The following is a 12,883-nucleotide window of genomic DNA, read 5'->3' as shown; positions in this document are numbered from 1 at the left end:
CCCTTCCCCTTCGGTAACCATAAGTTTGTTCTCTATGTCTGTGAGTCTATTTCTGTTTTGTAAATAAGTTCATTTGTATGTTTTTTAGATTCCACATATAAGTGATATCATATATTTGTCTTTCTCTGTCTGATTTACTTCACTTATAGATTATCATACTAAGTCCATCCATGTTGCTGCAAATGGTATTATTTCATTTTTATGGCTGAGTAATATTCCATTATATATATGTATATATACGTGTGTGTATACACACACACACATACACACACGCCACATCTTCTTTATCCATTCATCTGTCGATGGACATTTAGGTTGCTTCCATGTCTTGGCTATTGTAAATGGTGCTGCAGTGAACACTGGGGTGCATGTATTTTTTTGAGATAGAGTTTTCTGCAGATATATGCCCAGGAGTGGGACTGCTGGATCATATGGTAATTCTGTTTTTAGTTTTCTGAGGAACCTCCATACTGCTCTCCATAGTAGCTGCACCAACTTAAATTCCCACCAACAGTGTAGGAGTGTTCCTTTTTCTCCACACACTCTCCAGGATTTATTATTTGTAGACTTCCAAGTAAGTGTTTTTAATGTACATTGTTGTTATAGATTCCATGGTGTTCAGTAAACAGAATTGGTATTTCATTTAGTTACTTATAGGTAGCAGTGAATGCCTTTTTAAAAAACCTCCATGTTTTCTGTCTTGCATAGTCTCTCTTGGGCTAAGGACCAGGGAAGGGCACCCCCTTTTACAGCCAAGCTGCTGAAATATCAACACTGTCTAAGAATAGTATGACAAGCAAACTTTTATCATTCTTCATTGATTAAAAGCCTTAAATAACTCGGGGTTAGCGTGCTCTGCATCAGTTACATGTCTGGGTCTGGAGGAGACTGACTGTGTAGGGACTCTAACACAGTCATGGAAATGTAGTCATTTTCCATATTAAATAAAACATTGATTTCTTAACATTTGTTTTATGTCTACTTTCCTTAAAACCCTCATAATCCTAAATTTGATAATTTCTGCTAGAGTAGAATTGGCAAGAATCAAAATTCTTAAAAAAGCATATTTCATCAGTGTTATGAAATCGTAGAGGCTAGACCACGTTCAACACTTAGATTTCTATTCTTTACTTCTTCCATCCTCGGGTACTGGCAACAAAAAAATGCACAGTTCATGTAATTATACCCTCATAAAAATCTTTGGCTTGTAAATGAACATTAGCTCAAGAACAGGGACATTTAAGAACTACCCATGGGGCTAAACGTTTCAGAAGTCATGTAAATATAAGAGCAATCTGCTTTAGATTTTCATCATGAAAACGTTGCTGTAACTCCTCTTTCCCCTACTCCAGGCCTCTGTCAATTTCTTCAGTCCCCTAAAAAACAGTACTTAGGAGGGGAAAGTGCTGTTTTCACCTGAATCATAGCAACCAAGTCCAAAATACAGGGTATATGTCAACAAAATTATCATATTTCTGCCACATACAGAAACTCAAATGCTTCCAGAGGTCACAAAGGAATACTTCACATGTACACTTACCTCGACTGGGTCTGAAAATGACAGAGAGATGGAGAAAAAAATACTTTGTATCGTACGACCAGAAATTCTTCAGTCATACCTTCAAGTTTCCAAGAAAAAAAGCCTCTCTGAACACAATTTCCATTTCAAAAAAATACACTGAAAATCCGAACTGGAGTAAATAAAAGAATATCTGCTCCCATCACATCCCTACACTCTCAAACTCTGCACTTGGACTCTCATCTCAAACTTATCAGAAAAGTATTTTTTTAAGTAAATACAACTCTACCATGTGATGGAGGAAAATCAGCACAATTCCACTTTTGGAAAGAGCCCTGTAAATTCAAACACCAGTTACTTGAGCACAAAATAAATGGACTTCCCAAAGAGCTGAGATTCTTCTGTTCCTTTATATCTTTGTATGCAAATCAGAATTCCATATGTCACTATTTCTAATTGATTTACATAATCTTTCACCAGTTTGCTTTCCAACTTTGTTAAACCAGGAGTTGGTTCTTCCTGTTTCCATTTCCCTGGGGGTGTTTTTTCCCCAAGTCTAATAAAAAGTATTCTATTTTGGTATCGAAATTATCGGGTTTTACCTTCATCCAAATAACAAAACTATTCTGCTCCTTTTCTCTTAAGAGTCATAATTATGCAGAAATTCTCTCCTTGTTACTATAAAACTCTGCATTTTTCTTCCCTATGCTCTTTGGCAATCTACTTTTTGTGGGGCTGTTAACACACATGGCTTGGGAGTAGAGTGGGAAAGAAACAGGCTTTGGGTCAGATAATCTGGTCTTCAATGACTTCTTCCCATAAACTGTCTTGTCTCTAATATTTATCCCTTGTTCACCATTCCAACCACTCACTGAATTACCAATATGATAGCCTCTCCGTTGCTTTTTAAAATTTGTTTCTGTCACTATTTTCTATCTCCCTTACCAGGTGGACCTCTCTATCCTTTTAGGTCATTCCTAGGTTTAAAGAAAATTATTTCACGTGGACAGAGTTTCAGTTTGGGAAGGTGAAAAATTCGGGAGACGGATGATGGTGAGAGTTGCACAACAAGGTGAATGTACTCAGTGCCACTGAACTCTACAGTTAAATATGGTTAAAAGAGTATGTTTTCTATTATGTAACCTTTAGCACAATAAAAAAAAATTTTTTAATGTTTACGAGCACTATATTAAAAGTACGAAGCACTTCTTTTTCGCATTCACAGATTTCTATAGTCTAGTTTTCCCCAACTACCACTAAACCCGTCCAAGCAGGCCTTGTTTGTCCTGTACCCACCTGTGCTTTTACTTCTTCCTATGACACCTCTCTACTCCTCCCCAAAGACCGCCAATCTTCAAACTTCAACTGAAATCTCACCTCCTGTATGACGCTCTCCTTCACTATTCTAGCCCACATAAGACTCCTCCTTTTCTCATCTTTGGTAACAGACCAAACACGTAATTAGGGAACAACCAAAAGAAGGGCTATATAAACTCATGTGAGCCCTCTCCCCCAGCTAGATGGGAATACAGGGGAAACATTTGGTTTGCTTCATATTCATTTGGTATCTTTCCCCACATTAAGAACACAGTAGGTACTAAATAATTCGAGAGTTGCCTGGTATTTTTCCCGCTGCCAACACAGAATTTTTAAGTTATTTCTTAGTTCTAGGTCTTCTATCAAAAAGCTTATCTTAAAATACACTGATAGCAGAACTCAAAAAAATGAAAACTACCCAATAAAAATGGACAAAACAGAGGACTGCCCTGGCAGTCCAGTGGTTAAGACCCCAGTTTCCACTGTGGGGGGCACAGGTTTGACCCCTGGATGAGGAACTGGGATCCTACATGCCATATGGCAAGACAAAGAAAAAACAAAAAAGAAGAATAAAGGGGAAACATCTTTTTAAAATGGGCAAAAGAGTTAACAGGCATGAAAAGAAGGCGTATGGATGGCAAGTAGCACCTGAAAAGATGTACAGTATCATGTAAGCATTAGAGAAATACCAATTTAAACCGCAATAAGTTATCAGAGCCTTCTTGCCAGAGGGACCAGCAAGCAGAGGCCCCCAAGAAGGAAGGGAGCTTGGCTGTCTGAGCCCCAGAAAGATCACTGTGGAAAATGAGCAAGGAGGAAACATACTAAGTAAAATCGTCAGGGGCCTGGTAACTCAGTGCTTTACAGACCCTAAGTTACTTTACTTTGCGCTGCTTGCAATGAGATGCGGCCAGAGGGCTTTAGGTCAGCCACCCAATCTGATTTACGCTCGTTAAAAGACCCATCTCCTTATTCCAGGACATTCAGCTTTCGTCTTCTCTAGCTCAAGTGTTTGTTTCTTCATCTACCTTAGCTCTGTGGCCTTAGGTGGATCTCTTTTACAGGCTTAAGTCTCAGTTTCCAGGTCTATAAAACGGTGACACAGGCTACCAGTAACTGCCTCCACCTATGGGTTCGAGCCGGCAGTTAAATATCTGACCGTAGGTTAAGGACAGTCTCACTTCTGCCCTCGTCTTCCTGGGACAGGGCCCCCCATCAAGCATCTTCCCTCCCTGTGACGTTTTCAACCTCAATCTCAGCACAGGTCCACTGCCCTCTTTAGACCTTACCTGTCCAACAAAGGACTTACCTGTCCCTTCTCCAATCCTGCTGTGTCTTTCTACCAACATCTCTCCCTTCGACCTCCCTTTACCACCAAACAGGCACCTCCCAAGCGTAAGCACTGTCCCCACACCCACAGGTTTCTCTCCTTCATTGCTAACATTCCTCAGTCAATCACAGGCTGAGTCCCATTCCCACTGCTCTACAGAATTCCTTCCTGAAAAGCCACCAGCTCCAACTATTCGGCCTAATTCCTGGCCTCCTCAGCCCTCCCATCGGGTTTTGTTATTTTGGGGTTTTTTTTGCGGTACGCGGGCCTCTCACTGTTGTGGCCTCTCCCGTCGCGGAGCACAGGCTCCGGACGCGCAGGCTCAGCGGCCATGGCTCACGGGCCCAGCCGCCCCGCGGCACGTGGGATCTTCCCGGACCGGGGCACGAATCCGTGTCCCCTGCATCGGCAGGTGGACTCTCAACCACTGCGCCACCAGGAAAGCCCTCCCATCGGGTTTTGAACCCCCCTCTCCCACTGGAAGGAAAGCTCTGTTACTAACTACTTTGAGACTGGAAGAGGCATACAGTCTCTCTCAGCCTCAGTTTCAGTATCTGTGCCCGTAGAGGGCTGGATTTATAGACAGACTTAGGGCCCTTCTAATTTGGAAATTCCAAGACAACGTTATTCCTCCCTTGGCATCCAGGAGTCCGCACTATCTTGACTGTCAAAAGAACTCCTGTGTCCTTTACTAGCATGTGTTGCTCATCTACAGGGGTACTTTTCCTCCAAACTCCCAGAGAAGGCACTGTAGACGATACTTGAGTCATGTATACCTTCTCGACTTGGCTAGCACCCGCGCTGCCCCCTGCACTGCCATGTCTGTGAAGAGGCCTCCCATACTCTCACACCAGCATTCCCACCTCTCTGGAACGTAAAACTCAGGCAACCAAGATAAATCATCACCTCTTTTCGACCTCTCCATTTCTCTTAACTGCTCACCCCCCTCCATGATGGTCAAGCCGACAACCTGTGAGTTTTCACTGATTTTCCACATCCTTTCCACTCAAGTATCAACTCCTCTCCTGCCCTTCCTTAGTGATTTAGTCCTAAAGCCATTAGGCCAGACATAGCACGGCAGAGCTCCACACTGGGGGCTAGGGTGTGGATGGCTATGGTGGCCCACTGGGGGGGCAGCAAGCCCCCCCATGCAGAGAGTCAGAGTCGCAACAGAGGGGGAGGGGGGCATCCATGTGCTCACCTGGCCTAGTGCCGGGTCTCAGAACCCAGCAGCGGGAGTTAGCGCCCGAGTGGTGGAGGGGGGCATCCAGTGGGGGTGTGGCCCTGTGACCCAGGATGCAGAGTTAGACTCCAGTCACAGAGGAGAGGAGGGTGTCTGCAGGCATGGGGAGGGCACTCGTTGCAGAAAGGGCTGGCTCCAGGACTGGGACAGGAAAAGTACAAGATGGGCCTAAAGCAAGGAAGCGCTCAGAGAAATGATGGGAACATGGCAAAAGGTCACGGAAACCAGCTGGAATGGGCTCCCAATTGTTTGAGGAGCAGTTTGAACCTCAAAAATAAGGGCAGTAACAGGCTATAACTCGCTGCAGAAAAGAAGAAATAATGATGCCATAAAGATATCGATAATTTAATGAATAAGCAAAGTGCGATGAAGATTGGGATGTTTATACAACTTCAAAGTACCACTCCCCCAAATAGCTCTTAATTGCAAAGGGAAAAGAGTAACTTGACCGTGGAGAAGCCTGGCAGACGGCACCTGGATAAAACGCTGCAGATAAACTGTAAAGGCACGAAGGGAAACGGCCTGGCATGTGGTAGGAAGCAAGGAGGAAGGATGCTACATCCCTTCTGTGATACGCCTGACAAGGGGTTGATACCCAAATCAAATCAAGAGGAAACAGAGGACAAACCCAAATCAGGGACTTTCTACTGAAGTGCTGGCCTTTACTGCCCTAAAGTACTGTACAGTCAAGAAATCTAGAGAAGAGTGAGGAACTGTCCCAGACTGAAGGAGACTAAAGAGTCATGACAGCTAAAAAGAACAAAATACAATTCTGCACTGGGGTGCTTTCACTATGAAAGACATTATGGGCACAACTGGCAAAACCAGAATCAAGATGTCAGTAACTTAAGGTTATTTTCTGAACTTTGATGGCTGCATTGTGTACATGTGTCCTTGTTTATCATTCTTTGTAATGGTTCCCCCATGTTCTTCCTAAGTCTGTTATTATTTCAAAATAAAAATTTTATTAAAAAATCAACTACTACAAAGTCTTCTTCTGGAATATGTCATATCTGCCCCTTTTTTCCATTACCCCCGACATCCTTGCTCCAGAGATTCCAGTTCCCATCCTCCTGCACTGTTGCAATAACTTCTTAACAAGGCCCTTTACGCTCCAATCCACCCTACTACCACTGCCTAATTAAGGTTTTACCCAAGTGTACTTCAGCTCAGGCTGCTTGCCTGCTCCAACATTTCAGGAACTCCTCATTACCTGCCAAATTAAGTGCAAACTTCTTAGTGTGACTTCCAAGTTCCACTGGCTTCTAGTTCCAACTAAGCTCTTCCTCTTTCCCCCAATTCCCCATATCACAGCCAGCCATACAGCTGGACCACACTCAGTGTTTTCTGCCTGTCAGGGTTTGCCCACGTAACTCCTTCCACCAGGAGGTGCTCCCCGATCCCCAGCAAACTTTTCAAGACTAAGGATAAATACCAACTCTGATCACCATACCCCCATCTCCTCATTTTCCAAGACTCGCCCAGATCCTTCCCTGTCGGAACACCCAAAGTTGATTTTGCCCATTACAAACCTTATTTCTTTGTGTTTCAGGTCACAATTTTTGGATATTTGTTTCGACAGCTCCTAATATATAAGGTGAGGATACATGCCAATGAAGAGGTCATCACTGATAACATTAAGTCATGGCCAGAGCTGCGAATTCAGATGGCCAGTTATTAGCTCACACTCTCTCCCCAGGGTATTAACTTTGTTAAGTATTCAGATTACTTTTTGTTTGTCCTCTTTTCCTTCCTGGGCTAGAGTGTTCTATGTCTTGCATAAAATATAAGCAATTTCTACCTCTTCTCTACATAGAAATTTTGGCCTTGGCCATACCACTAACGATCATAAATCCAGAGGTTTTTCAGAGCACCAATTAAGTAACACGTGCTTATATGAAATTACATTTTAACTTCGTCATTACCTTACTATATAAAGAACAAAATAAAACTCTTAAAAATGAAAACAAAGCCTATACCTGACAAGTTTAAAACTAGAAATTCTAAAATTTAAGATGACACTATCCATTTAACACACTTATATTTCTTGGATTTTCACTAATAAATTTTGGAATGCAGTCCACAAAAATATACAACTTAATGGCTACATTTAAATGGATCCAAGAAATCAATATTTTTCTCTCAATTTGAATTTGGTAAATGAAAGGAAACGATAAATTATTTAGAAGCAGAGCTGAAATTTTATCAGTAGATGAGCTGTATGAAACTACAGCGACAGTTGAAAGCCTGGGAAAATAAGTATTATTTTGGAGAAAAAAATAAAGGACATCAGGGGAAGTGAAGTATTACTCCTAAATTACTGGTGATCAATATAACATCTTCTCTTACTGTAAACATTACAAGGATAGAAAAGGTCAGACACACCCAGAATTTGAATATTGCAAAAGGCATCAAATCCATAAATGATAAATCTCCAGGTCCTAGTTTCACCATGTCACTGGTATGTATGCAAACTTCCTTAAGTTAAATAATTTGAGTTTATTTAACTGAAATCAGGGCTTTTATCTCCACTTTATTTTTAAAGTATGAAATAAACAGTTCTAAATATACTAACACTTCAGACGATAAAAGGTGGACATACTGACATATAAATCAAGGAGGTGAAAAGCAAAATGTATAGAAGGGCAGTACATACTGATTTGTTTATTAAAAAGGAATAGGGTTTTTTTCTCCAATAAAATTATCACCACTTTTACCAGAAATACCATAAATAATGAAGGTGAATGCATCATCCGAAGAAGCAAGTCTCCTTTTAAATATTTATAAAAATACTATTTAGAACACTAACCTGGAGAAATTCTAGGCACACTAGCAATTTCAAAATCAAAATATTATAAGACAAATAAGAAAAAGAAAGTTCCATGTTTTCATTTCCAAATGACCTAAGTAATTCTGTAATGGATTTATTATGGTAAGCACCAATAATCAGTCAATCTCTCCCCTCCAAAACCCATTATTCTTTCATGCTTTGCATTACATGAAGTTACTTATATCTCAGCGGTTTATTTACAAAGCTTACTATGAGACATGGCAAACTTTGTAACAAACTCCTTGAATTCTGAAGGTTTTGACTTGTTATGGAAGATGGGTTTCGAAAAACTCCAGGGACCACTGAAAAATTTTGAAAACAACTGTAGGTTATCACTAAATTGTTTTCTCCTATCATGGAAAAAAAGTTCAGCATATATTAAGATAAATTCCTGATTACTTGTCTTGAAAACTACCAGAATGTGCCCTTTGAAACAGTGAACTTTATATTCGAAAAGTCTAAGTCAATGGTAGCACTGTGTTACAATGCTATCAAAGTGACTATGACTATCGCCATAAACACCCAATGTTATGTCAACAGAAAAACCCTGTTTCCAGAAGGAATAGTGTAAATTCAAAAGAACAAGAAACTCAGAGTGTAAGTGTCAAGTTTTAAGAAAGGAAAGAGTTGATTAAAAGAAAAAAAACCTGCCACTTCTCCAAGCAAAATGACAGGTCACCCCTACTCACCCTTACTTTTAAAAGGTAAATGGTCATGACATTTTTCTATCCTGACTACCCTGGCAACTACAGAGCTGGACTTGTAAGATAAACTTGAAACCAGACTAGCAAATATGTTAAGGGATACTTCTATTTTTATTCTTAACGTACACGACTCCAAGGAAACTACACAGCCACTCAGTCGCGCTGTTGGCAGACCTCACAGAGCATCTAGGTCAACTCGTTTTCTTTCAAATGAAGAAACTGGGGCCGAGAGAAGTTGCCACTCACTCAAGGTCACAGCTTTGTTTGTGTCCAAGCGGACAGGGGAACTCGCATCTGCATGACCCAACTAGGTCCAGTGTCCACCGCAGAGTTTTACATCCAGCTTTTATCATCATGTACCTTCCAGTGTGGCCCTCAGATAAACCACTCTCTGGAAATGATAACAGGCGTGCCTCTGGTCACCGCTCTTGTAGAACGCCCACAGGCTGAAACAGACACACACTCCATGGCCATCACTCACTTCTATCAGCTTGACAAGTTCACCTGGATACGAACCATTTTCCTTATCTGCCTGGGGCACCCCTTCCTCAGCATAACATTCAGTAAAGCTAACACAAACAGAGTAATATCCTCTTTCTGCATTAACCTCCAAAGGGTGTATAGGATAGAAGAGACCAGCAGTTCTCAACTTCTGGGTCTCGGGATGCCTTTCCACTCTTAAAATGTATTGAGGACAAGAGGTTTTGTTTATCTGCATTTCTATCTATTGATATCTACCCTATTAGAAATTAAAACGAATATTTCTTTTAAATCATTTAAAAGAAGTCATCACACATTAACATAAAAGTGCATATGTGAAAAAAAAATTATTTCCCAGAACAAAAACTTTAGTGAAAAGAGCAGCACTGTTTTACAGTTTTGCAAGTCTATTGTCTCGCTTAATAGAAGACAGCTGGATTCTCCTATCTACTTCTGTGGTCAATGTGTGGTGATGTGTTCTGGTTCAAGAATATGAAGAAAACCTGGCTTCACACTGATACATTGTTGGAAAAAGGAAGAGCATTTTAATGGTCATTTCAGATCATTGCAGATACGATTCTTTAACACGACACTGAAAATGGAGAGTCAGTGGTTTCTTAAAGCTTAGTTGCCACATGGAATCTGAAACTCTATCAGTGAACTTTTCACACACTATTACATTAAAACCGTTGGTCTATCTTCCATTTTTTTTTTTTTTTTTTTTTTTTTGCGTTACGCAGGCCTCTCTCACTGTTGTGGCCTCTCCCATTGCGGAGCACAGGCTCCGGATGCGCAGGCTCAGCGGCCATGGCTCACGGGCCCAGCCGCTCCACGGCATGTGGGATCTTCCCGGACCAGGGCACGAACCCGTGTCCCCTGCATCGGCAGGCGGACTCTCAACCACTGCTCCACCAGGGAAGCCCTATCTCCCATTTTGAATGGCTTTTACCAATGCACAATTTTTGAGTTTGTGGACCTCCCTGAAAAGGTCTCAGGAACCCCAAACAATACTTCAGCATCTACTTGAAAATAGTTTAGAGTTGAACCTAAAGATAAAGGATATTATGAAACTCAGAAGCAGTTTCGCACTGCCTGGATCCTTTACAATCTTTAATTCATTAATCCAACATTCCCTGGAACGGGGTATCATCATGATAAATTATGACACAGGCAGAAGGGTTGGATTTGGTCCAAAAGACACAAAAGAAGAGGCCAATAATGAAGCTTGGATGAGATTAAATTAAATATTATAACATGTAGACTGAAATCCAGAAAAAAAATCTAAGTTTACTCTGAGAATGATCAAAACAAATACATTTGGATAATATTCACCAGGAAAAGCTGTAAAGAATTAGTAATCTAAAAGAGACTTTGAATAACATTAAAGCTTTGACATTACAGTTTTTGGAAAACTTATATTAACTAGCACAATACCAGTATATATGTAAACAAAAGGAATCCCCTCTGACTATATTAACAAGCTCAGTAAGAATTTTGGAAGGCTCAAGAAGAGACACCAGACAACACCCCAGGTTCCCACAAAGGCAGAGTAGGCTCAAGGTCACTGATTTATACGAATATGTAAGGCTATGGGTCCCCAGACCACCAGGAGGGGCTTCATGAGTTGAGTGTGAAAAAGACAATTAAAACAGTAGAAATAGGATACGGAACAAACAAAAGAGAATTACTGATTTTAGCTAGTATCACTCTAGTATTTCTACCAGAAATATCATTACCCAAAGCAATAGCCTTCAAAGGTAAAAGAGCATAAATAGAAATGTAGTAACAAATGTGGGGTGCCTAACCATAAAAAAAATAATTTAATCGTAAGAATTTATCAACAAACATTTCCTTACACTATGCATATGTCTTTAAAAGATTTTGTGGAATTTCACAGAATGCAGAAAAGAGAACTCTAAAGGAAACGGAAACTAAAGGTTATGAAAACAATTGAATTAAATGCTAAGAGCAATCGATGAGCTGTATATAATACTCTATGGTGCGTACTGTGTACCAGATGGGAGTCAAAGTGCTTCTCATAAATTAACTCAATTGTCTTGACTACCCTTGAGATGGGTACTACTGAATTACCTTTTTACAGATGAGAAGACTCAAGTCCAGAAAGGTGATGGGATGTGCACAGGGTCACAAAACAGTTAAGGGGCAGGGCTGGGGATTTCAACCAGGGCAGCCATGCTCTTTAACTATCAGGCTGTCCCCGCTCTGAATAACCTACTACAAACATCACTTACAAAAATATCTACATCGTGTGCAAAATGTCCTGCTCTGAAAGTAAAACAAAGCACTAGCAGTGGAACACCTGCTGAGCTTGGTTCTGAGGAAAACCATGCCACCTCAGCATTTGTGTAAAGAGTTTAGAATTCAGGAGAGACAGGCAGCATTAGGATAGGACTGACTAGTCGTGCTACCGAGAACTGTAACAATGTGTAAATTTCCTTTATGGAATGTGTGCTTCTATAAAAGCAAGAGGAGCGAGGTATGAGTTGATGATGATGAAAATAATGCACAAATGAAAGTGTTTCCTTTTGCTTCGGTAAAAAACCGAAGGAGAAAGAGTAAGGAATACACGTCAACCTTACATCTTGTTAATGGGAATGGCCATTTTTCCCACCAAATAAGTTTTTAAGGAAAACAGCCACATCTTCCTAGATGCCCACGTGAACTATATCTAGGAAATCTATTCTTTGTATGTTCAATACAGGGATCGTTGACCACAACCGTATAAAAAACACAGTACTGAATCAAAGTCCAATGCAAGTATTCATTGCATAACTTAGAACCACCCTTCAGAGTCATATCTAAAACCTCTTCCTTGTTTTTTCTAAATATATACAATATGCTATCTGCATGAAGGAAAGCCAAGAGGTATTTTACAGTAAGTAAAGTATGTCTTCTTGCAGATCTTAAAAGTTATAAATATACCAGCTCAAAACTGCAGTGACATACTTCACTTCCAATGAGTAAGAAAGCAAGACGGGCCACTTAGTAATTTTAGATGTGCTGAGTCTTTAAAAAGCCCTCCAGAGTTAAGGAAATGATTTATTTGTACTGAACACCACAACTTGCATACGATTAACCAATCTAGAAAAAGATGAAGAAGGTGGGGAGCTTGTGGGTAACAGATTTGGGGTTTCCTTTCATTTTTCACAACCAATGAAGTGGTTAATAAAGAAAATTAAAGGTAAAAAAAGACTATGACCACAAAGAGACCAATTTAAAGCAATTTTAGTGAACGCGTACACAGCTAAAGAAAAAAAAAAATCTAGCACTAGTTTGCTAAAGTAAATATAGTAACAGACAATAGGAAACAAACTTTTCCTAAACACCTAAAACAGGCAATGCAGAGGGGGAAAAACACCTAAATACACTCCTTCAAAATCAACACAAATATTTTCTAAGAGATTCACAGAATTTTTGGTTTCTCTATTTCAAAAGAGTA

At 40.4% G+C, this 12,883-nt stretch overlaps 1 protein-coding gene across 1 annotated transcript in view; it reads right to left on the bottom strand.

Annotated features, from left to right (window-relative positions):
- NR3C2 (nuclear receptor subfamily 3 group C member 2) overlaps positions 1-12,883 on the bottom strand; it is a 377,156-nt gene that overhangs the window by 356,744 nt on the left and 7,529 nt on the right. The gene's annotated exons all lie outside the window — the stretch shown is intronic.

Source organism: Phocoena sinus, chromosome 5 (genome assembly GCF_008692025.1).
Source record: "Phocoena sinus isolate mPhoSin1 chromosome 5, mPhoSin1.pri, whole genome shotgun sequence".
Lineage (NCBI taxonomy): Eukaryota > Metazoa > Chordata > Mammalia > Artiodactyla > Phocoenidae > Phocoena > Phocoena sinus.
This window is presented reverse-complemented; position numbering and strand designations above follow the sequence as displayed.